The sequence below is a fragment of the Larimichthys crocea genome, chromosome I, assembly GCF_000972845.2.
Source record: "Larimichthys crocea isolate SSNF chromosome I, L_crocea_2.0, whole genome shotgun sequence".
Lineage (NCBI taxonomy): Eukaryota > Metazoa > Chordata > Actinopteri > Sciaenidae > Larimichthys > Larimichthys crocea.
In genome coordinates this window covers 13,651,770-13,674,469 of record NC_040011.1, presented here as the reverse complement: position 1 = coordinate 13,674,469, position 22,700 = coordinate 13,651,770, and the positions used below count along the sequence as shown (strand labels likewise).

At 40.9% G+C, this 22,700-nt stretch overlaps 2 long non-coding RNA genes across 2 annotated transcripts in view; one reads left to right on the top strand and one right to left on the bottom strand.

Moving 5' to 3' along the window:
- LOC113747351 (uncharacterized) overlaps nt 1-22,700 on the bottom strand; it is an 81,523-nt gene that overhangs the window by 32,039 nt on the left and 26,784 nt on the right. The gene's annotated exons all lie outside the window — the stretch shown is intronic.
- The window catches only part of LOC109138377 (uncharacterized), a 57,687-nt gene that overhangs the window by 34,210 nt on the left and 777 nt on the right, over nt 1-22,700 (top strand). The gene's annotated exons all lie outside the window — the stretch shown is intronic.

The window sequence follows — 22,700 nt, the reverse complement described above, 5'->3', positions numbered from 1 at the left end:
GCTGAAACACACACACATGCACACACACACACACACACGGGTATTCCTAACCCCTAAGCTCCCCCTTATCTCAGTACCTCTGTGTCGCTTTAATAGTGAGGAGGGAGGTTTCTAGCCAGCGGGAAGACTGAAAAACACTGTGCATGAATGACTTTGTGTGTCTGCTTCTGAGAGAGGGAGGGAAAGAAAGAAAGAAAGAAAGAAAGAAAGAAAGAAAGAAAGAAAGAAAGAAAGAAAGAAAGTTCCAACAGTTTTAGCCCTCTGGGTTTTGCTCCCACTAGAAATATCCACCCATACTAAAAATGCTTGTGCACATGGTGTTCGTAATGCAAGGAACATTTGATGAAAGTGTCCACATAGTTTACAGACAATTCATTTGTGAACCTTATTATGTAAGAATCATATAACATATTATGTAGTGACTTTTTTATAGTAATGACTAGGGATTATAAATTCAGTAGTTACCTTATAGTTGTCATTCATTATTTTGACAATTTGGGAATTTTAGGAATTATAGTTTTTATATTTGTTGTGAACCCGACACTTTAATCGTGAGGGCAGAAGTTTTGTAATGCTTAGTTAGAAATATGTCCCAAAACAATATAACACTCTACTCACCAACATTTGTAAGATCTGGGGTCGTTGTGATCTTTTGCTTGAGGCGACCATACAGGTGATTGTTAGCCATGTTAGCGGAATGGCATTAGTCTGACCATCCACGTATGTTGGTCATCCACCAGTTACAGACTTTATTAGTTCATGGTCACCAGAGGGTAGACCCTGCTGATATTGGTGATCCATCTTTTAGCTTTTATTGAATTATCTTGACAACCTTTGTCTGGATTGCTAAGACCTTTGGTGCAGATATCTGTTGTGTCCAGAGGTTAATACTTAGTGACTTTGCGGATTCCCTGACTTTTCCTCTAGCGCTACTATTTTACTTACCTCGCAAGGGAGTACGGATTGGAAATAGCAATTTGCTAAAACCTGGTACATTACCCAAGTCCTTGTGTTATACAAGGTTAATGTTATTTGTACATTGTCCCTGGTTCAAATGAATAAATTCAAATTAAATCAAATCAGCAGATTGAAGATTTCACAAGACAAAAACTCTGTGTACATTTTTGACATTTACATTTCCTTAGTCTGTTCTCTGACCTCTCTGCAATGCTTATTCTGGTTGTGATTGTGTCTCTCAGTGTGTGTCCATGTGCTGTCACTTTGTCATGAATGTAAAAAAACTCCAGCGCCTGGAGATTTCTCGTACGTTTGTGTCATATACTGGTGAGACCTCCGCCCTGTCACTCAAGGAGATCTTAATGTATCGCATAAACTGTTTCACCCTCTTTCCATATCCACAAACTCCTTTGCTGTGACAGCTCAACAATAGCTGGAATGGAAGACGCTGGACAGCTCTGTCTGCAGCCATTACCCAAGTGCACAGGTACCTCTGAATTTTTAATGGAACCTGTCTTCCTCGCTCTCCTCCCCCATCTCTCTCTCTCTCTCTGTCATAGCAATAATAATAATTGATTTCTGCTCCGAGACCATTGAATCTTTTACTGCAGGTTCACACGTTTCAATTAGTTTAGCAGAAAAGGGTTTTTTACCTTGCAGAAAAAGCATAATAGTGCCTAATGTGTGAATGTGTGTGTGTCTAAAAGCAAGGGAGACAGAGAGAAAATGGGAGATTACATTAGTTGGCTGCTAATTAGACAATTACCCAATATGGACACTGCAGGGGGAATCCAGTAGTGCGGTGGCTTCTTAGCGAGAAATGTTCTAAACACAGCTGTATCTCAGTGGAGCCGTAAAATTAAAGTTTTGACTTTGGGCTTTGGTCCCTCAGCATGGGAACAGAGAATTTGTGATCCTTGAGTGTTTCCTCTGGTGAGTTATTGTATGAATAGTCATTGTATCCCAGGAGGTTTTTGCTCAGTTTCGGTCCATTTATTTACAGGATTTTTTGGCATATTGTCATAGTCAGCTCAGGAATGCCATTATTTGAAATGTCACTCATGTTTTTTACCCGTATGTCTGCAGGTGTCCAACATAGTAGTAGTTGAACATGTCAATATAAGATATGTGAAGATGATTCTGCTGGTGATACAAACCACGGCATTTATTTCATGGTGACACCTGAGGAAACATCAGGTGATTGCCAGGGTATCTATGTCTATATAATATTCCATATCAACCAGTCCTGTAACTGTTGTGATACCTTACTGGATGAGGAAAATCTTTGACCTGCTGGTGGCACTGAAGAGTCAGGGGATCACCAAAGTACAATGATTTGTCCTCTATCTACATTAGTCCGGACTGAGGTTGTAGGCTGAAATTGTATTGCTAGCATAAAAATAAAACCAGATTTAACATCTCTCTTTTTGTCTTTTTATTTGTGATGAATACAGTTTAAGTCACACAACCCACTCCTTGCCATTGCTGTCTTTTCCATTTCGCAGCTGCCACAGTCCAAACTTATTTGAAATGTGTCGCTGGCATAAAAATCACTTCAACATTTGATAAGTTGTCATTAATTTTCAATTAAATATGAGATTTTAATGTTTTGTACATCATCATAAGTTTTTTTGGAAATGGAAACATCACGCTTTGGATTGTCTTATATAACGTTGCCATTGAATCAGTGTGTTATTTATGTGTGACTGACTTTTATGTTGGTTTACAATTTGATCAATTTGCATGCTACGAAGTCATGCTGCATTCACTGCAAGGTTGCTGTCTGCCCTGTAACCATAGGTGTACAAAGAACGTTCAGTTTTATGCCACTGACAGCAGCAACAAGCCCAAATGTGTTTCAAAAGACATTAACACTTCAGTAAGCACACGTTCCATTCATTTTAGGTAAGTAACAACAATTTGTAATTGTTCTGAGCATCTTGTGCTGCTTTTACCTGTCTGCTGGCATCACAGTGGCAAAGTCTACTTCATAAAAGTCTATAATTGAGTATTAATGATGTGGGCTAGTACAAACTGTGCTATTATCTCCCAGTGCATCCCATAAAACATAAATCTGTCAAGACGCTTTGTTTCTTCTAAGCAAAAGTGCCATTCCACCTACTCAAGCGGATTTTATGTTGGTTATTATGACAGTTGGAGTGGAGAGACGGTGAAATGAGCGGAGAGAGAGCTACGGCAGCAAGTCTTCATCCAAATTTAAATCACAAGAGGAGCCTTAAGAGCAGAATGTGGGCATTAGCAGATTGAGCAACAAAAATACCGAAAGAAAAGTCGATCGTGACTGCCTGTAAGTGACGGCTCTTTGGAGGTTTTTCCATTTTAACACTTTGAACATATCTGAAACACATGCCTAGCGTCTTTCTCCGAGGTGAATTCAAATCTGAGCAGTGCTGATAACATTAAATTGCATTACCAAACGTTGCATGACAAATGACAGCTGATATAAGCTCATATTTGTAGACGTTTGAGATTTCTAAGCACATAAACAGCAGTGAAACTGTGGTTTTCCCATTCAGACATCTTCATGAGAATTAAATGATGACAGTTAGTGAAACCATTAAGCTCAAAAACACTGACGCTCGTGTGAAGTAGAGATGGTTTTGTAGAGTTAGAATCTCTGTTTGCTGAAAACACAGTGGCGTATTAATTCAGAGTTGAGGTTTGTCTGTAACTTTCCAAATATGCCACATCCATTAACTGTTCAATGCAAGAGGCAGCCAAATTAATCAGTTTGACCCAGGTGACAGAAGCGCACCGTGTTGGCATTTTACATCCTGTGTGTGAGGCTGTCTGGGAAAAACAAATGTGTCATTATCATAATGATTTGTTACAAGCCAAAACCTCCAGCATTTATTCATGCCAGCAAAATCTTCAGTGCGTGAGCATCAGGCAGTATCTGAAATGAACAACAGAGGAGGTGACCGTGACATCAGTCATCGATGTCTAGATGTTAGTTTTGAAAGAAACTTTATCACGGTTTCGACAGCCGTATTTTAAAGTGGGAAAGAAAGGCAAACGCAGAGCCAGGTTTACTGTGACCTGTCAATCACAGAGTTAGTGTTAAATCTAAATTCAGAATTCGGCTCCGTTGAGACCGTCTGTATGTCTCTTGGGGAGGTGTGGTGATTTAAAATGGCCTGGTCTGTGATTTTAATCCTCTCTGGAGTACACATGTGGGCGAACAGCCGCAATTACCTGATGTTTTTCAGGAAACTTTGCTGGTCTTCCTCTAATTTAAATTCCATCCGGGAGCTAGTGACTTCATTCTTAATATTTGAGAGCCTGATAGCTGTCATGTTACAAGCATCTACATAACGGCATGTTTACCTCTTTCTGTTTCTTCTGTTTTAATATGTTAGGGTTAAATGTACACTGTAACTAAGTAACTAAGTTGACAAGTAACTTACTGTATTCCACTGTATTTTTGTTTACAATGTTACATGTTGTAACTGTAAAAGAAAACACTTTCTACAGCACATTGTTGGTCACTGTAATATTCTACAGTAATGACGCATTACTTAGATTTTCACAGTAACTCTGTAAGTACTGTAGTTTTCGACTGAATACACAGTATACTACTGTAAAATGGGCACACGCACAATAAATTACTGTAGATTTCACAGCTGAAATCTACAGAGTAGTGATCTCGTTAAATCTAATTATTCCACCTTATTGTGCTGCAGCACCCAGTTTGGATAACGGTAATATATTAAAAACACAAGATGATTATATCTGTGTATGTAATTGACTCCCAAAGCAACGACTCTTCTCACATGTTGAACATGTTGCACCAAAAAAATGAACCAACTCGTGATCGGGAAGTTTAAAATAGACACAACCTTTCGACGGGAGCTCATGGAGTCAGAAATCAGAGAACGCCTGAGATCAAACCACTTTAACATTCTGCCGCTGGTTTTCACGTGCGAGGGGGGGCTTATCAAGAAGGGGCGAATCAATTAGTTGTTTGTGTGAAGGCAGTCTGACTCGGCTGCGCATCGATTTGACAAAGAATGTCATCTTCTGCCATCAGCCGTGATATCTGTCGTGTTGCAGTGATTTGAGCATAAATAAACTCATATTTACTCCCTTGACACTCGATGTGCGCATCTCCACAGCGGAGATGTCAGTCAGCGTCACGAATGCGAGGAGCGTTTCTATACGTTCTATATGGTCCCGAATAATAACCGCATGTGTAATCTAATAAAGATGAATTGAGACTGTATATAAAATACATGTGGGATGCAAGCAGGCCGGAGGACATATTTGCATCCACACATACGCTGCTCATACACACCCTCAGGGTAGGTGGGCTCATTCGCGGTGGTTAGGTAATGCAGGACGCCTAACTACAAAGCTAAGACACACGCACTCGCACTCCTTCATCTCTGCATGTGTTGTGAAGCTGTCACTGCATTGGTTGATGGATCGAGTCCCTCATGGGTTCAAAACACGGGGCTCACCCCTTTCTAAAGCATCAGCACTTCAATCAGACCCTTATTAGAAGCTGTGTGTGTGTGTGTGTGTGTGTGTGTGTGTGTATGCATGTATGTGTGGGAAGAGATGTCTTTCATGATCTTTGTACATGTGACTGCGTGCGCATGAGTGGGGAGATACAGAGCAAAATGTGTGTGTAATGAGGTGGAAATAATCGTCTTTCAAGATACTTCCCTCGCTGTGAACTTCCATACATCTTGTTAACTGACAAAGCTTTGAAGACTAGTCTTTTTAACTTAACACAGCGAGGTTGGGATTGTGCACACACACACACACGTGCACGCACACAAGCACATACCCTATATAACGCAATGGGTGGGATCAAAACAACAACAACTATTGAGCAAGCAGGTGAACAAAATCTGACAAACATTTTATCAGACAGGCAGATTCAGGCTGTGCTACAGAGAGCGATAAAAAAGAGTCGGTATAAAAGGAAAAAAAAGAAAGTTATCAGCAAACGCAGAGAGGAATCTAAAGCTAGTGGAAATCTAAGGAGAGAAAAGACACATTAACATAAAAGCCCGGCAATGGCACATTCTACAAAGACTGCACGAATGTAGGCATGGAAATCAATGCTGAAACACTTGTTAAAAAAAATACATCAATTTGTTGTGAGACTTCAACTGAAAAATCAAAAATGAATAAAAATCAGAGACAAATCTGGAGATAATATCAACAGCAAAGAAGATGTTTAATTGGTTGCACATCTGAGAAAGCACCAATAATAAATCCCTAGAATATGATCTGTATTTATGTACCTTAAAAATATGTTAAATGCCAGTGATCAGTGCCAACGCAGGAGGTAATGTTCTGAAAAGTAAGGCCTTATTCACACAAAGTGACATGGGTAGTGCGCGCGTCAATGCCGTGGTCAACTGAGCTACAGAGTGAATGAAGAGAGGGAGCGGTGTCAGTGTTATTTGTTGTTTGACAGCAACTACATGCCCACACCCCTAAACATTACTGCACAACCCTCAATGACTAACAACAGCACTTGATTTGGTGTGAATGTAGTGGAACAGTGGAACCACACGGGTCACCGGGTTCTCCACGTGTTCAAACCCCACCAGAAACAGAGGCACAGCCATTGACCCATCAGACTTTGTTGACTTACTCCACATGTCAGTCCCACCAGGATTTCGCGGGCCTTTTTTAAAATAGTTGAAGCCTAAAATGCCTGATGTTGCATGAGGTTTTCAAAAAAATTGCGGTGAAAGTTGCGGTGCTTTTTACATTTTTGTTGCGGGAGGAAGTGAAAGTCGCGATAAGTTGCAATTTGACAGTGGCGCCGGCGGGTGAGCCCCGGAGAGGGCGTAGCAAGCACTACGTCCATGGCCCCGGGAAGCGGCGTGGTCTGGGTGGGAGGACGCTGTGAAGCTTGCATCCAGAGCCGTGAGCCACCTTCTCCCCCGAGCCTTTCCAAGCCGACCCAGAGCCAGTCGCGGGAAGGAAATGCGCCCGGTGGAGGCCAGCCAGTGCCGGGGAGAGGTCCCACGAGGGGATCCTCCCGCACTGTGCGAGCGTCCCTGACCCGCCGAGTTGAATCTACGCGGAAGTTGCGGAAAAATCGTGGTGATTGGTTAAAATTGCAACACCGCCCTGAATTCACGGGAATTCACTGTTCAAGTCGCGTTGAAGCTGCAAAACGCAACATCGCGAATTCCTGGAGGGTCTGACATGTTCTTTGGTTTATGTGCTCCTAAATGTTTAAATAGATAAATATGCTGGGTAGCTAAATTGTTTTCATTTCGGCTGTTTACAGTGGGAAGTTCGGGGAGTTGAGTGGAGACCCGCTTGTCGCATTTGTGTCTGGTGGAATTTGGCCTTCGTAGTGCAGAGGTCTGTAACAGGTCAGCTTCTTCATGCAGGGGACAGTGTTCGTCCCATTGTTCTATTCCTCTATGTAACAAAGTTGCTTTTAAATAAGTTGTATTTGTGCTGCTAATGCCGTATGGAATGGATGATAAAAACTTACAATGGGAAGCACTCACATCACACGTCACAACCCATGATGGTACGATTAGAGTTGGTTGACTGACAGTATAAAACTGCATATATAATTACACTAACCGTATGACATGAACATGTGTTTGTTTTTACACAGAACCTGATGGGCTGATTAGATGACAGACTGTTTGATTGACATGTCGCTTTGTTAATAAACACCACAACATAATCATTCTCAGTACTACATGGGCTCCAGTGACCTCGCATAATTCCCAGCAGACCTCCACCCACGTTTGTTTTGTTTTTCTTTATTTTTAACTAGGGAAGAATTGACCTTTAACCAAGGGGACATTTGGTTTTTAAACGTGGTTTATTCTTACTTCATACTTTACGGTGGGTTTATTTTTGAAAGACAAAATGGATTTCTAAGCCTCTCGATTAAAGTATAATACATGTCTAAGCTGTCCAGTTAAAAAACAATGCATTTCTAAGTGACGTGTTGACAGCTTTTTTTGTTCGAGTAATCCATCATTGTTCGGCGTTCAAGAAAAATAATAAAATGACACTGGTCAGAGGAACGTGGCGGGCATGATGTCATAATGATTTTGTGCAGAAACACACAGGTGAGGCATCGTTCTTACAGGTTTAACACACACACACACACACATACACACACAAAGAAGCTGCTCTGCACACAACATGTGCTAAACATTCTCCGACTGTAAAATAACAGATCATTTTTTTATCTCTTTTTTTTCTCATCTGTCTGATGCTTTCCCTTTCCGTTCTGCTGTCCGCTCGACTGAAACCAGATTTGCTGCCATCAGACACACACCCGTACATGCACACACACACACACACACACACACACACACAGTGACTGTCTACACTATAAGTGTGTCTCTTTAGGTCACTTTAATCAAATGGGGAACGTTTTCCTCATTGTCAACAATGCAACATGATCACGAAGGAACATAAACCAACACACACACACACGCAAACATACACTCCAGCATACATAGACAGACCCCCCCCTTCCTTTTTTCTCCCAGGTTAACCTACATACATCAGTCATCCATCGGCACAGCCACATTGTACAGAAGGATCAAGGTGGCCATAAATATTTAACCCTCCATTAGATGAACCATGTTTCACTGTGCACTGTCCACCCACTCCTGCACCCCCCTACACTCAGACCCCTACTCCCAGCCCACCCTCCCGCCTCCTGCAGATTGTGGAGAGTGAGCGTCAATTTGTTGTTGTTGTTGTTGATTTCAGGTTGATGAAAAGCCAATGGGGACCGTGGAGGCAGTGGAGGGTGAGGGGCGCCTTTAATTTCACCCCTTTGCTCATCGCAGGCGCCAAGGGTGCAGCCGGAGCTTAATTAGAATGCGTTTTAAATATTGATGGTGCTGGTTGTCCCTACTGTAAGGCCACGCAGGGAAACTGGAGCACAGGAGAGGAAACATGATGAGAGCAAACACACACTCTGACAGCTCTGAACCGACTGGCTTATTCATTAATTAAAATAAGACGGATGGTTGAAAAGAGGGAATAGATATAGATAGATAGATTGATAGATAGGTAGATATTTCTGGTCTGTGTGTGTCAAGTGTCGTACAACTATACAACTGTTGAGGCCTATTATGCTTGTCCGTCTTTGTCTCGTAGTCCGAGTGTGTTTGCACCATGCTTAAACTCTGTTCTTTGTGGCAGGCTGGGAACTTTCTTTCCTGTGCGCGAGTGGAAATCGTCACCTGACGACGTTCTTTTGAGAAGGCCACCTCAAAGATTCTGAGGCAGGTTTGCCTTCCCTTTCAGAGCACTTGGATGAGTGTAAAAGAGTTTTCCTGAGCTATTTTCTGAAGTTCTAATCTTATTGAACTTGAACCATCAAGTCATGATTTAGTGATAATGCTGAAATGAAACATTTTGACTGTGTTTTCCCTGAAAAGCGTGAACCCTCCGATCTCAGGTGGGGTCACCCTGCACAAACTTCCAAAAGACAAACAAACCAACTTAGTCCAGCCAAGTATGTTAGCAAATCTGACTTACTGAAGTATTACTGACACGTCCTGCTGTGTCTGAGGGCCAGTCATGACACCATCTGGATTCAGTTCTTACAATGTAATGCCTTTTGGCTTGTGAAGCTCTTCAGCTACCTTTCAGAGGCTCATGAACCGTGTAGCCTCTGTGCGGTGGAATCATCTGGAGTGACACTTGGGAAGAACATGTCCGTCATATCCATGAGTTGTTTGATAGGCTGACAGTCAACTTGGATTAGTTGCAGAGGTTGGTTCGGATGAGGTGTGTTCATTTCAGGCTATCCAATGTTTTTTTAGTTCCAAACACCAAGAAGAAACTGATGTGGTTTTCTGCATGGTAGGCTACCATCAGAGCTTCAACTTTTCCATCTTTACAGCTACACTGACAGATCTGCTTCGAGCTTAGGTCAAGTTTGACTGGTCCGCTGAGTGTGGGTCTTTAGAAAAGGTCCTCCTCTCTGGTTTTGGTCTTCCCCAGAGTTTGATAAATCTTTTAAACCGTACGTTGAATCAAGTCATGTTGGAGCAGGTGTTGTCTTTTTACATGAGTGGATTAACCCGTCTGTTTCTTCTCATGCAATGAGTTGTTGACGACCTCTCCTTGCACCTCTCTGCCTTCCCTGCTTGTGTTTTCTCCTCCCCTTGCAGGATACAGGCTAGCAGAGTGCAGATCATGAAGCTGGCGAGTTCAGTTTGCTTCTTTCTCTCTCTGAGCTCTCCTGGGTTTGTTTGGTGTTTTTTCTTTTAGCATCTATCCAACATCTTCATGCACTTTTCTCCATTCTCCCCAGCACCTGCCCACACCACTGATTTTTCACACATCAATGTCTTGATCTGACAATGAATCAATGAAGCGAAAAAGTTAAAGATGAATCACATATTGTATAATCGTTGTGCTGCAGCCTTAACTGATATAATAGGACTGCTGTAGTTTTAGTGATTAATTCATTCATCCTCTTGTCCTCCAGCTTTAAGTGTTCTAAAAACCCATTTTGTTTTTCAGCAAAAAGGATTGTCAGTGAACTCTCATTACTGGTCACAGTGGAAAAGTAAAAAGAGAAAAGAAATTAGATTTTACCCTCCTCAAATGCAGAACAGGCAGCTGTCCAGATCTAATTCAAAATCACATTAACAAGCAAGGTTTATTTAAGTTTCCTTGATACTTTAAAAATAAGACTGTCGGTATTCTATATATGATTTATTGGCAACAAATCCCATGAACAAATTCACACTAACGGTTAGTTTGTCTCTCAATGCTCTCTGACTTTCCTACCCCGTATCCACTGCTTCTTATTGAAGACATGAATATTTAAAAACAGTACACAAACATAAAGTTACATAAAAAAAGGCTTAGTAATTTCCTAAAGCAGCTGCTTACTTTAGTTTTTACAACTTAACTTGGTCGAGAAAGTCAAAAGCTCAAAAAGGAGCAAAGAGTCCATTTGTTAGGGATTATTTCCAGCGGTGGATTAATCCGCATTTGGTGCTGTAGTGAGAATTCCCAGCAGCAGGACTGTGTATGTGGGATTAAGTCTAAATACAGTGTGTGTTCAAAGTAATCAAGGACGATGTCACCCAGTGCAACAGTCTGACTCTTTCGTGTGTTTTTTAATTGTTTCTGGATGACAATGGAGCTCCGTGTCACGGAGGGAGAAGATATTTTAAGTTTGAAATAATATAACATCAACGTTATTTAAACCCAAAAAAACGTGTCCTCCAAGATGACCCATATCTGTCTTTTCTCTTCAGGACAACCATCGAATCGCACGGTCGTGCTGTTGCTTTCACACGATTCTTTGAAAACTCTTATTTATATAAAAACAGGAGAAGTGTTTCCAGGGAGCGCACACACAACCTCAGCAGTTTGGCCAATGTCATCCGCGCAGGAAGTAAAAGTAGAGCTGCTGGAGGCTTTGAAAACTTCCAGACCACTCAGTGTCACAACTGTTGTAGAAATAAAGCTTTAGTCTAATGTGCCAGGACATGTTTCACAGGAAAAGACAGAATGGAACAAGGTTAAAGAGAAGACGATAACATATACATATGAACAGAGCGAGGGAGAGAGCGAAGGAAGTGGCGTAACCTAATGACAAAAAAAACAAAACATACATTAGAGATGTGTTTTTTTATTAAATTACTGTAAAGACTTTGTGGCATAAAATAGCTGAAAGTGAAATTCAAGTCGGTGAGTGGGTGAGTTACAAAATGAAATTCTAAGGAAAGGTTTGGAACGAGGCCAAGGGAGAGGAGAAGTGGAGAGAGAAAAAGAGCAGAAGCAAATGAGAAGGGAAAAAAAAAGCTTTTGACAAGTGACAGGAAGAGAAAGAGAACAGATGAGAGCAGAGGAGGAGGAGGGGAACGAAATGAAGGAGGGAGGAAGAGAGGATAAAAATCTAAAGGACTGGAAGAGAGAAAAAAAAAGACCAAACAGAAGAAGATGTGCCAATTCTGTTTTAGGAGGAGATATTTTCTTTATGTGGAAGGGAAGTTTTCATTACAGTGTGTTGAGACACATTTAAGTGGCTGTGCAAAGTGGAAGTTCTCTGTTTGCCTTGTGCGGGGGTCAGCCAGGTTACAGCAGTGCAGGAGAAGAGTGACATAAAAAAGAGACCAGCTCACATCGAAGCAAGACTTCTGTCATCTGCAGCTGTCAGTCAAACCTCGACATCACAACAGCAACAGCAACTCTCAGCCAGCTGTGATGTCAGAAAAGGTGACGATGAAACATTAGTGTTTCCCGTAGGGAAATCAAAAAAGGCTGAAGGTATTGATGAACATATAATTAAAACATGGCAAAGAAAGCGATGCTAAGTAAAAACAGAACGCAAATCTGTATCATCCGATATCTAACTGTTTAACTTTGAAGCCACGCTGTTGGAAAACCTGCCGGATGTGGAGGTGTCGGCAGCATATGTTGCTCAAAAACTTGTATGTACCTCTCAGCATCAGTGTTGCCCTCACAGATGTGCAGGTTAACCATCATGCCATGGGCACTAATGCACTCCCATACTATCACAGATGCTGGATTTTGAACTTTGTGCTGGAAACAATCTGGATGTCCTTTTTTCTTTTTTGTCTTTAGCCTGGAGGACTCTATGGTGTTGTTTTCCTAAAGTAATTTGTAACGTGGACTAATAACCTGTTCACTTTCTGTAAGTCCCTTGCAGATGAGCTCAAAGAAGTCAACTGTGCCTCTCGGTGTTGTTGATACACAGCTTTCTCTTTGCATGGTAGAGTCTTAACTTGCATTTGTAGAAATGAACTGTGTTCAGCGGTTTTCTGAAGTGTTTCAGTGAAAATCCCTAAATTCATTGCAGTTGTGCACTGAGAAACACTTTCAAACTGTTTTTCACAAAATGTTTTGCCACAGTCTTTTGTTGCTGCTGTACCAACTTTATTGGAATGTGTCGCAGCCACCAAACGCAGAATGAGGGTCCATGAACATCACAATCTCCAGTGTGAAACAATTAAGAGAGTTAATTTCGTCAGACGAGACGAGACGAAATATGTTCGTCAACAACCCTTTATCCCTTGACGAAGCCGAGACGATGACGAGACGATATGTTCTAAAAACACTGACAAAAATGTGCCAATGTGCGTTTTTGTTGACGGATAAAAACGAGACGAAAATGTCATGCATGAAATAAAAAATAAACAAAAACATTTGAACATTTTAATAGATGCAACTGGCATAAAATCTATTTATTTATATTGAAATTTAACAATTGCATGTAGAAGATGACAGAACATGTCATAATAGGGTGTACCTGCTATTAGTAGATTTAAAAAATGAAATCAAGTGCATATTAAGTGTGTATTGAAACAACAGACAAGACACTTAGACACAAAGTTGCATTGAAGATGAATTCCTTCAATTCAATCAAGGCATTTAATCAATGTGTTAGTTGTGGAACACAAGTGAACTGGAATTAATAAACATGGACTAAAATTTTGAGACTTTTAGTCGACTAAAATATGACTAACAAAAATGATTTGTGAAAGACTAAAAGTGACTAAGACTAAAAATGAACTTTGAAACAAGATTAAGACTAAATTGAAAAATGGGTGACAAAATTAACACTCGGGTGAAATTGCTTTCATACAACAAGCTCCATTTTTTTTATTTTACAGTAATAAGTGACAGAATATGATTTGTTTGTTTATTTAATCGTATATTTGGCTCCACCAACACAAATAATTGTATAACTGAAACTGCATTGTTGCCAAGCAATACATTAACGTTTTCCTGAACAGTGGCTTGTTAGATTTGATCTGTAAGTCTATGTGCTACCGCAGCCCAGTCAACATCAGTATTTTTGTGACTTAGCCAAGCAGCTCAAAGTCTTTATATTTGCTCTTATATAATTTGTCTGGGTCGGCTGATGTCATATAAGCACACCTGGAGGTTTGTGCTGAAGTATCTAGTTCTGTGTGAAGGTCCACTCTACAGCAGAAACACAGCCCGAGTTGAAATCCTGAACCCAAAGTCATTCTGCCATGATTGACCTTAAACTTTCTGTGATTCATTTCACTTCTAATCCTGAAAATGAAGCCATCGTTGCATCATCACCAAGGAGACAGACTTCCAGAAATATTTCATAATGTTCAAACTCATTTTCGAGTTCAGGTGCAGTGAAAATGAATAATTTGTCTGTCTGATCATCTCTACGGCTTATAATTTCTTCAGCGGCAACTTTGTTTTCACCCCAAGCCATCACTAAAACTTCTTTTCTCGCTGCAACTTTATGAAGATGTGATGCATCATCATTTGCATAAAAACGATTGGATGAAAGCCTGTTCGTTCTCGCAGCCTCTGGTAGTATTGAGTTTGCAGTTTTTGAGGCGCCAAAGAAGCTGTCGAATAAGTTTAATGTTCGAGCGTATGATGCAAAGGGAGGCAAAGTTGTGACAGCCGATGAAATAAATGGAAAGCAAATAACAGGAAGACTTTGTATAGACAGAAGTCCAAATGAGTTTTAGAGCGGGGAGCTAAAGTAATCATTATCGAAGCGTGTCTGTAATTTTCAAATCTGCCATCTTTGACTCTGCACCAGGAACGTTTTCAGATATTTTTCCCTACCTTCGGTACAATTATTTTACGATTGTCCTGAAAACAAATCTATTTTTACCACAAAACACCGAGGACAAGACGCTGTCAGGAGACAACAGGACACAGACAGGACTGAGGGATAACATTAAAATTGACATTTGGATGTAGGGAAGAGGCGAATATGTGGAATATTTATTTATTTTTTAAATGGAGGTGGAGATAAGAGACTGAGCAGAGAATCAGATGAGAGTCTTAAAAGAGAAAGTTCAGGTGTAAATGAAGAAAAAGAAGAAAACTTTGAAAAGGAGGACAAAGAAAAAAAGAAAGAACACTTTAAAGGTGAAGGCTGCGGCCTTGACTAATTGTCCATACGGCTCGGTGGCAGCCGAACCACGGGGAGCCACCCGGTGTGTGTGTGTGTGTGTGTGTGTGTGTGTGTGTGTGTGTGTGAGGGAGATAGATGAATATGCATTGTTTTCTGTCAAACGTCAGGCTGGCAGCAGGTTGCCAGCTTGGCCCATTATAGCCAGAGAGGACAGCTAACATGGATCATGCACAGTTACGCACACACACACACACACACACACACAAACACAAAGGCAGATGTAAAGGGCGACACACAAACACAACAATACATAGACAATAGGACACATATAAACACTCATACAAAAGAAAAAAACACAAACACACACACACACACACACGTCATGTCCTCTGTCTTTGACAACACCATTCAGAGATGAATGTGATGACTGAAATATGACACATATTGTATTTTTTCAAACACTATGTTCATCAGCTAGTCTGCGTCTGTATGTCGTATGTTGTGTTTGCTGCTGAGCAGGCGGCGTAAACTGTTTTACAGCTGCCCGAAAGCAACGCCGTGAGAGCAGCGAGAGTGAACCAAAACAGTAAAAAAAAGTTGCAGCCAGACAGAAAAACAACGAGCTAAAACTCTGTATGAAGCTCTATAAAGCTGAAGTGTGCTGCAGATTCAGGTCATAAGTCTTGTCTGGGTTTATCGCCGAGCAGGACTCCTGTAACGTCACACGTTTGATACATCGATCTTGTAAAAATACAAAGAAACAAGGAAACTATGTCAGGTTAATAAACTACAAAACGTGCTCTCATATTATGCCCGAGTACTGTCAGACACGATAAAACAGACAACGGTATTTCATAGTGTAAAATATATTTGGACATCTACCAGTGAGAAGTGGATCTAATCTGGGATATTCATTTTAAGTATAGAAACTGTTTCGCTTTATTAAAGTGGCCGATAGGAGAGCAGGGGAACCGTTTTATTTCTTGATGTCATTAACGTCATCATCACAGTGCTCCTGCTCCCTCTCACGTACCAAATATACCATCCTGAACTCCCCAAATTCACTTTTCCAAAGTTCAAAGTTTTATTGTTAATTTATGCAATTATTCATTTTAGTTTTTTGACAACCTTTATTCATTTAATTATTTGATTATTTCCTGCTTGACCTCTAACATTACACAGATGGGTGGTTCACGGCTGGCACTGGCACAGTTTTGTTTTGGCCAAATACATTTTTTTATTTTTTTGCCACATCGCAGGTGGGAGCCTTGTGGCCTGTATGTGAGACGGCCCATCTGTGGTATTTTCCAGAATTATCAGATTGTTACTCCCAGCCTGCCGTGTGCAAACATTGCCATTTTAAGTCATAACTGCCGTGGCATGTCCTCAGAGATTTATGAAACAGCAACAGCTTCAGCGCGGTGGTGCAGTTTAGACCCAGGATGAGGGATGAGGTGGAGCTGTGGTATTTATCTGTTGTGTGCAAGCAACAGTAATTACTGACAAAGGGGATAAAAAGAACTATTGGGAGATCACGTCAACCGTGATTCACACACACACACACACACACATGGGATGCTGGGATGTCTTGCAAGTGAATTCTGATTGATAGAGTGGTACAAGGTCTAAAGGTGGATACATAACAGCGCAAAGAGGAAATAAACAGGGAGTGCAAATGAAGCGGGATGAAAATTGTTTTTCGATCAGTCTAATCTGAAACCGCTTCTCCCTTTTGACATCGTGATTGTGCATGTTGCTCCAAGGTACACAGTTGTGGAATCTTAATTAAATCACAGTTGTGACTCCTTCCATCTGATTTACAAGAACCTGCTATGTATTTCATTTCAAGAAAAAAAAAAAAAAAACACTTAGTTTTCAGTAGCTGCATTTTCAAATGTCAGCAGACAATGTATTCATAGTTAGAGCAGACAGGGAGCAAGGGGAGTATAAAAGTGTGCAATCAGTCGCGTACACATATGGACTAATGGCCGTGGCCTCTAAAAGCCTTTGCTGTTCATGTAGAAGCACAAACAATGTTTAATTAAATGAAATTACGCCAATGCCACTGAGAGTTCTTGATTCTGATTGGCTGTCACGTGTGAGTTAACATTTAATAATTAGACACCCATGACACAGGTGTGTAGATTACCATTCAGGATGAATGTGCAAGTATTAAAAGTCCTAAAAACAACAACAGTGAGCTTTGGCTTAAGAGTTCCGAGTTACGTGAGAGGCATGCAAATTTAATTTGAGGTTTGACAGCAGGAGGAGGAGAAGGAGGACACTGAAGTTATGGTGTAGCTGATATCTAATGTTTAATGTCTGAGGTGATGTTTGAGGGACAGCTGCAGTGGTGATGGAGGGAGGGAATGTGACCATAACTGAACAGAAGAGAGAAATGAAGATACGTCGTGGTTTTGGGTTTCTCATTTTGTTGAAGGGGTCTTTCTTTCAATGTCTCAGCTTACTTAACTTCCTCTCTTTTTTGAGGAGCAATCCATTTTTTCTTGTATGTAACGCAGATGCCCAACTAAGTGACTCAAGCTTCTGTGTCATTATTTCAGAATCAGAATATTTTGGACAGGTATGCATACAAATACCAGGAATCTCACTCCGATGTTACGATGCTCTCAAGACAACGGATTCGACAAGGTAAATGTGATCTTCTGATGTTAACTGTACATCCGAGTGATGCTGGCCTGTGGGAAGAAACTACTTCTGTGGTTGTACATTTTGGCGTTAAGTAGCACCTTCCAGAGGTAGGTTGTGTCCGGTGTATGATGGATCTGCAGTAATGTTTCCTGACCGTTTGGCGGCTGATCCAAACCAGACAGTGATGGATGAAGAGAGAACAGACTGAATAATGGGCGGTGTAAAATTAAATTAAATCACCTCCTTAGGCAGGTTGAGCTTCCTGAGTGCATCCTCTGCTGGGCCTTCTTGATAATGGTGTGTGTGTGTGTGTGTGTGTTGGACACCCACTTTGGGTCCTGGGAGATTGCGGATCCTAGAAACCTGAATGTTTCCACACCAGAGACACAGCGCTGTTGATTAATTGGCATTTCCTATGGGGAGGGCAGCAAAACCCAACTAGGTGAAGCGTTACCCTCGAAATTGCCACAGAGTGCAGCAGAAGGTGATGGAAGAAATTTATCTCTCCGACTCAATGCCATGAGACACACACATTAAAAATATTACAATCTCACTAGGAAAAGTAATCCACGGAGAAATGCCAAATCTGGCTTTGTCAATGAACACATACACTACTCAGCCATTATAACCATCTAATATTGTGTAGGTCCCTCTACACTGAGCCTGCCGAGGCATGGACTGCACTACACCTCTGGAAGTTGTGAGGTGGATCCTCCATTGATTGGACTTGTTTATCTAGTGCATTCCACGGATGCTTGATTGGATTAAGATCCGAGGAATTCCAAGTAAGGCCAAGTAAACACCTTGAACTTGTGTTCTTCAAACCACTCCTGCACATTTTTGCTTTGAGGTGTATTATACTGCTAAGTGACGCACATGCACCCGGCCATGTAACCATGTGATGTAACAGTAGACATGCTTCATCTTCAGAGCCACCTTCTTCCATTTCAAACTGCCAGCGGTCATAATATCATAGCTGATCTGTGTAGTAGTGTGTAGATAGCTTTGCTGTTCATGTAAGTTAACTATGCCAGGCAGATGAGCAGACAATAAGTAAATCCTATGTCTTATGGATTTATTTATATTTTTGTTTTTCTTGTTGATGACAGCACACTTGCCTCTGCAAACACTCTACACCGTACTTTACGGTAAGCTAAGGGTAAATTCCTTGTCACGTGAAGGCAGCTTCAGACAGAAGAACAGGATAATGAACAAATTATGTTTTTAATTAAACTACATGCAGCATTTTATTGGCAAGCAGGATACTCTTTAAGTTCCACTCATCCATTTGTTACCTCGAGACACATACGCACATGCATACACTTGGACTATGCTATTGGAATTCATTTGGGAATAATCAGTCAAGATAAATAATGTACACATCGAGTTTTTCTGACTAACTCCTTGTGGCAGTATCAAAAGAGACAGCATGACAGACAGCGGTGTCATATTTTAAAGATTTCAAAGAGCGATGGATGGTGTTAGGCCTGCAGAAAAATCAGTTTTAGGAGTGAATATCTGAGTATAGGATGAGTCTGAAATCTTGAGGGAAAATCCTCACTTCATTTTTCAGTTCAGAATATCAGCCTTTAGGATTACTCTTGAAGACATAGCTCAGGGACAAAATAAACAAACAGAATGAGATTTGTGTTCCTCTCCTGTGTGTAGCATCTTCCATGGTCTTGACAGGAAACATAGAAAGCAGCGGATTATGATGGAAATGAGTGACAGGAATGTTCTTGGTGAAGACAGGAGATCCCCCCTTCTTCTTCTCCCAGGCTCCGCATGGATAATGGATTTGACTGGACTATTTGGCTGGAATCAAAGGATGCTGTGACGGTTTCTGTTTCCCCTCGAGGAGAATGTATAATCTCCAGGCATGAATTTGCATTCGCCTGTCATCTAATAGAAAGGACGCTTATTGCAGGGCACATTCACGTGAAGCCTCTTTAATAGGATTTCTGGTTAGGTGATATAAACATGAGTTGTTTACAGTAAAAGTGAACTTTAAACACCTGCTGATAAAAAAAAAGATGTTTGTTCATTGATGGTCAGGTATTGGACTGGAAGCAAAGGAACAAATGCTACATTGGATCTCTTTGAATTCTCCAATCTACAGCTGACTAATTAACATGTATCTCATTTCATCAATCTCTAAGCAGAAATATAGAAATGGGAAGTTGCGGTTTTACAGGGAGTTGTGTGCTGTACGTAACTGCTGGATCCCAACAGGCACCAGCTGATGGAGCTGATTGTGGCTGTTGCAGTCAATGATTGTGATTCCACCAGAAGGACCACGGCGCCTTTCAGAAACATCCAAGAAGTGGCTCTCCAGTGTGCTCCGCAAAGAATATGCAAGAAGTGCGTAGAAGCACTCATAGCAGGAGCACATGAACCAAGGAAATATCCAAATCTGAGCATGTCTGACAGGCAAAACACTCCTGGTGGGATAGGCTGCAATGTCACAGAGCTGTAACCAGTGGGATCCAGGGGTTAGTTTAAATGATGAACAGTGACAACTTGACCGTTGGCTAGCTGGTTCCAGTCTTTATACCAAGCTTACCAGCTGCAGAACTGCTGCAGTATTAGGAAGTTATAATGATTTCCATGTCCAACTCCCAGCAAGAAAACAAATACTGTAAGCATGTTATAAAGTTTGTGAACTCTTGCTTTACATTCTGATTTCACCCAACCAACGACTGTGGACTGTAATGTAGCCTCAAAGCCTCATCACCTCGCGCAGTACATCTATGCATTCATGCATCTTAAAGTAAACATCTACGTGCATATATGCACGGTTTTAGCTCCTGGAGGTTCTATGAATTACACATGCAAATTCTCAAAAACTATGTTGTCAGGTGAGGGTTTTGAATCAGTGCTTCTCAAAGCTTTTCTGTCACTTTTTTACTGGGAAAAGCAACTCTGCTCAAGCTGCCATCATCTGTAAACATAAAAGACTAATACTGAACTCAAGAGGAAGATATCCTTCATATTTCTTTGACTTTGGTGATATATTAAGCATCTTTTCTTACCTCTCAGAAATATATCCACTTGGGGGTCATATTGTAATGTTTGAACACAACAACATCCCTAAGCACACCTGCTTTGTGTAGTCTGTGCAGGTGCAGCGGTGCAAAGTGCAAAAGGGTCGGCTGTAGGTGAATATAGGTTCGATAGTGTAGTGGCAATTACACAACGGGCTCTTGACCCACTGTAATCCGACGTCTAGCACATAAACAACAGAATATCAAGTTATAACACAGCAGCCCGGTGTGTGTAGAGGTGTGTGTGGTTACTCTGAAGCAGCCTGGTGTCATTTGCACGTGTTTTGATGGAGGCGGTTGCGTGACTTCACCTCTCAAATCAGAGACTACAGATTTAACAGCATATGACGCACATATGTCGTGCTGCCTTCAGATGGCTGCAGAGACTTAATGAACTGAAGAAGAAGAAGCTTTGCACGCACTCTAAAACAGCTGTGGAGAACAGATACTGTAAGAATTACTCATGTTAATTTAAGGATAGATGCAGATTTACTGACGTTCCTGCCTTCAGCACATTAATGTTAATGTTGGATGTCGGTGCAGTAAACACACATCTCTGTTTAATAAACCTATTAAAAATATTTATTTTGAGCATGATTCCTTCAATGATGCACATTTGCACAACTATTTAGTTTGTTCTTGTTGATAAAACATCAGTCTAACGATGTTCAGGTACATCTACAGTTGTCAGCAGAAACATCTTCCACCAAAATACCAAGAACTGTCTTCCACTGAATGAACCTCCCACCGGGCGTGGGGTTCCGGTCCTTTTATTATTTTTTTTTTTTGCTACATCATGACCTTGCATAAGTGGATACTTCACATTGGAGAGACGTTACATATAAAGACATAATTGAGCTATTTAGCTGATTTTGTCTTCTATCAGACTAATCTAAAGAAGACACACAGAATACACATTTAGATGTATATATTACTGCATCTTGTGCATGTTATGTGTGCAGATATTTGCATATTTAAACATGATTTTTAGTTCACAAAGCAACAATTGTCTTACTGTAAATAATCATGGTGATGTCTTTTTAGTTGTCTGGAGTACAGTCCATATGGTAAAAGCTATTTTCTTGAGCTCTTATAGAGGCCAAACCTTCTCGTTTTATTACGATCTATATTCTGAAGGTTATTACAGATGGGCTTCTTCACATGTCATTCTTAACCTGATTTATACAACATGGTGAACATTGATTTTTTTTTTTTTTTATTGCTGTTGACATTGATTCTGATTTATGGAGTCTTAAAAAATGACGTCCAAAATGAAACTCTAATACGTCAACCATTTTAAATCAGATGTTTAGATTTCTGTTCTGGAAATGTATGCAAATTAGCTGCAGAATTTCATAATGTTTATTTATAAATTTCATGGTGTTCACCTGTAGTCTGTCCTCTCAACCCATCTCTGAACCCACAGCTGCACAATGGAACCGGTACAACCCCTCCCACAGAAGTTTTAGCAGATAAATGATGCAAAAAGCATACGAGTATTGTCATAATGAGATTTGAGCAAAGAGAATGAATAAAGCATCAGATTTGAATGAATTCATTCATGACACTTCTGAGCTTCGAAACAACTCCTGCTTCTAGTAGACGGGAAGGAATGGCTCATGGGGAAAGTGACAGAAAATTGCAAGAGCACAGCACACGTCCTTGCCCAGCGAGCCACCGGGGTGTCTCTACATAATACGATTTGACTGCTGAAATCCATATGAAGGGAAGAAATATAAAGAGGGTGAACGGGGGGGATTGTGGCAGGCAGTTTTTGTGCGAGGAGAATGGATAATCTATAGGCATGGATTTACATTCATCTCCTCTTCTGTGGAGCTCACTTGGCGCAGGAAACACAAGACTTATGAAGACGTCAGCCGTGCGGCTTTCAGTCAGACTGTATATAAATCTCAGGGTGTGTGTGTGTGTGTGTGACTGAAAAAAAGAAAACATTTAACGATGAAGACATCAATCATGATTTGGTTAGTCAACATCCATGCAGATTAAATAGCAGCAACAGATTATACTGTGTGTGTGTGTGTTACAGTGCTTGCATGACCGACTGTATATCAAATGTGAAAGTACACACATAATTAAAGTTTACAACAAATATTGCAGCATTCACACACATTACACATACGAATGACATCACGTGTTTGGAT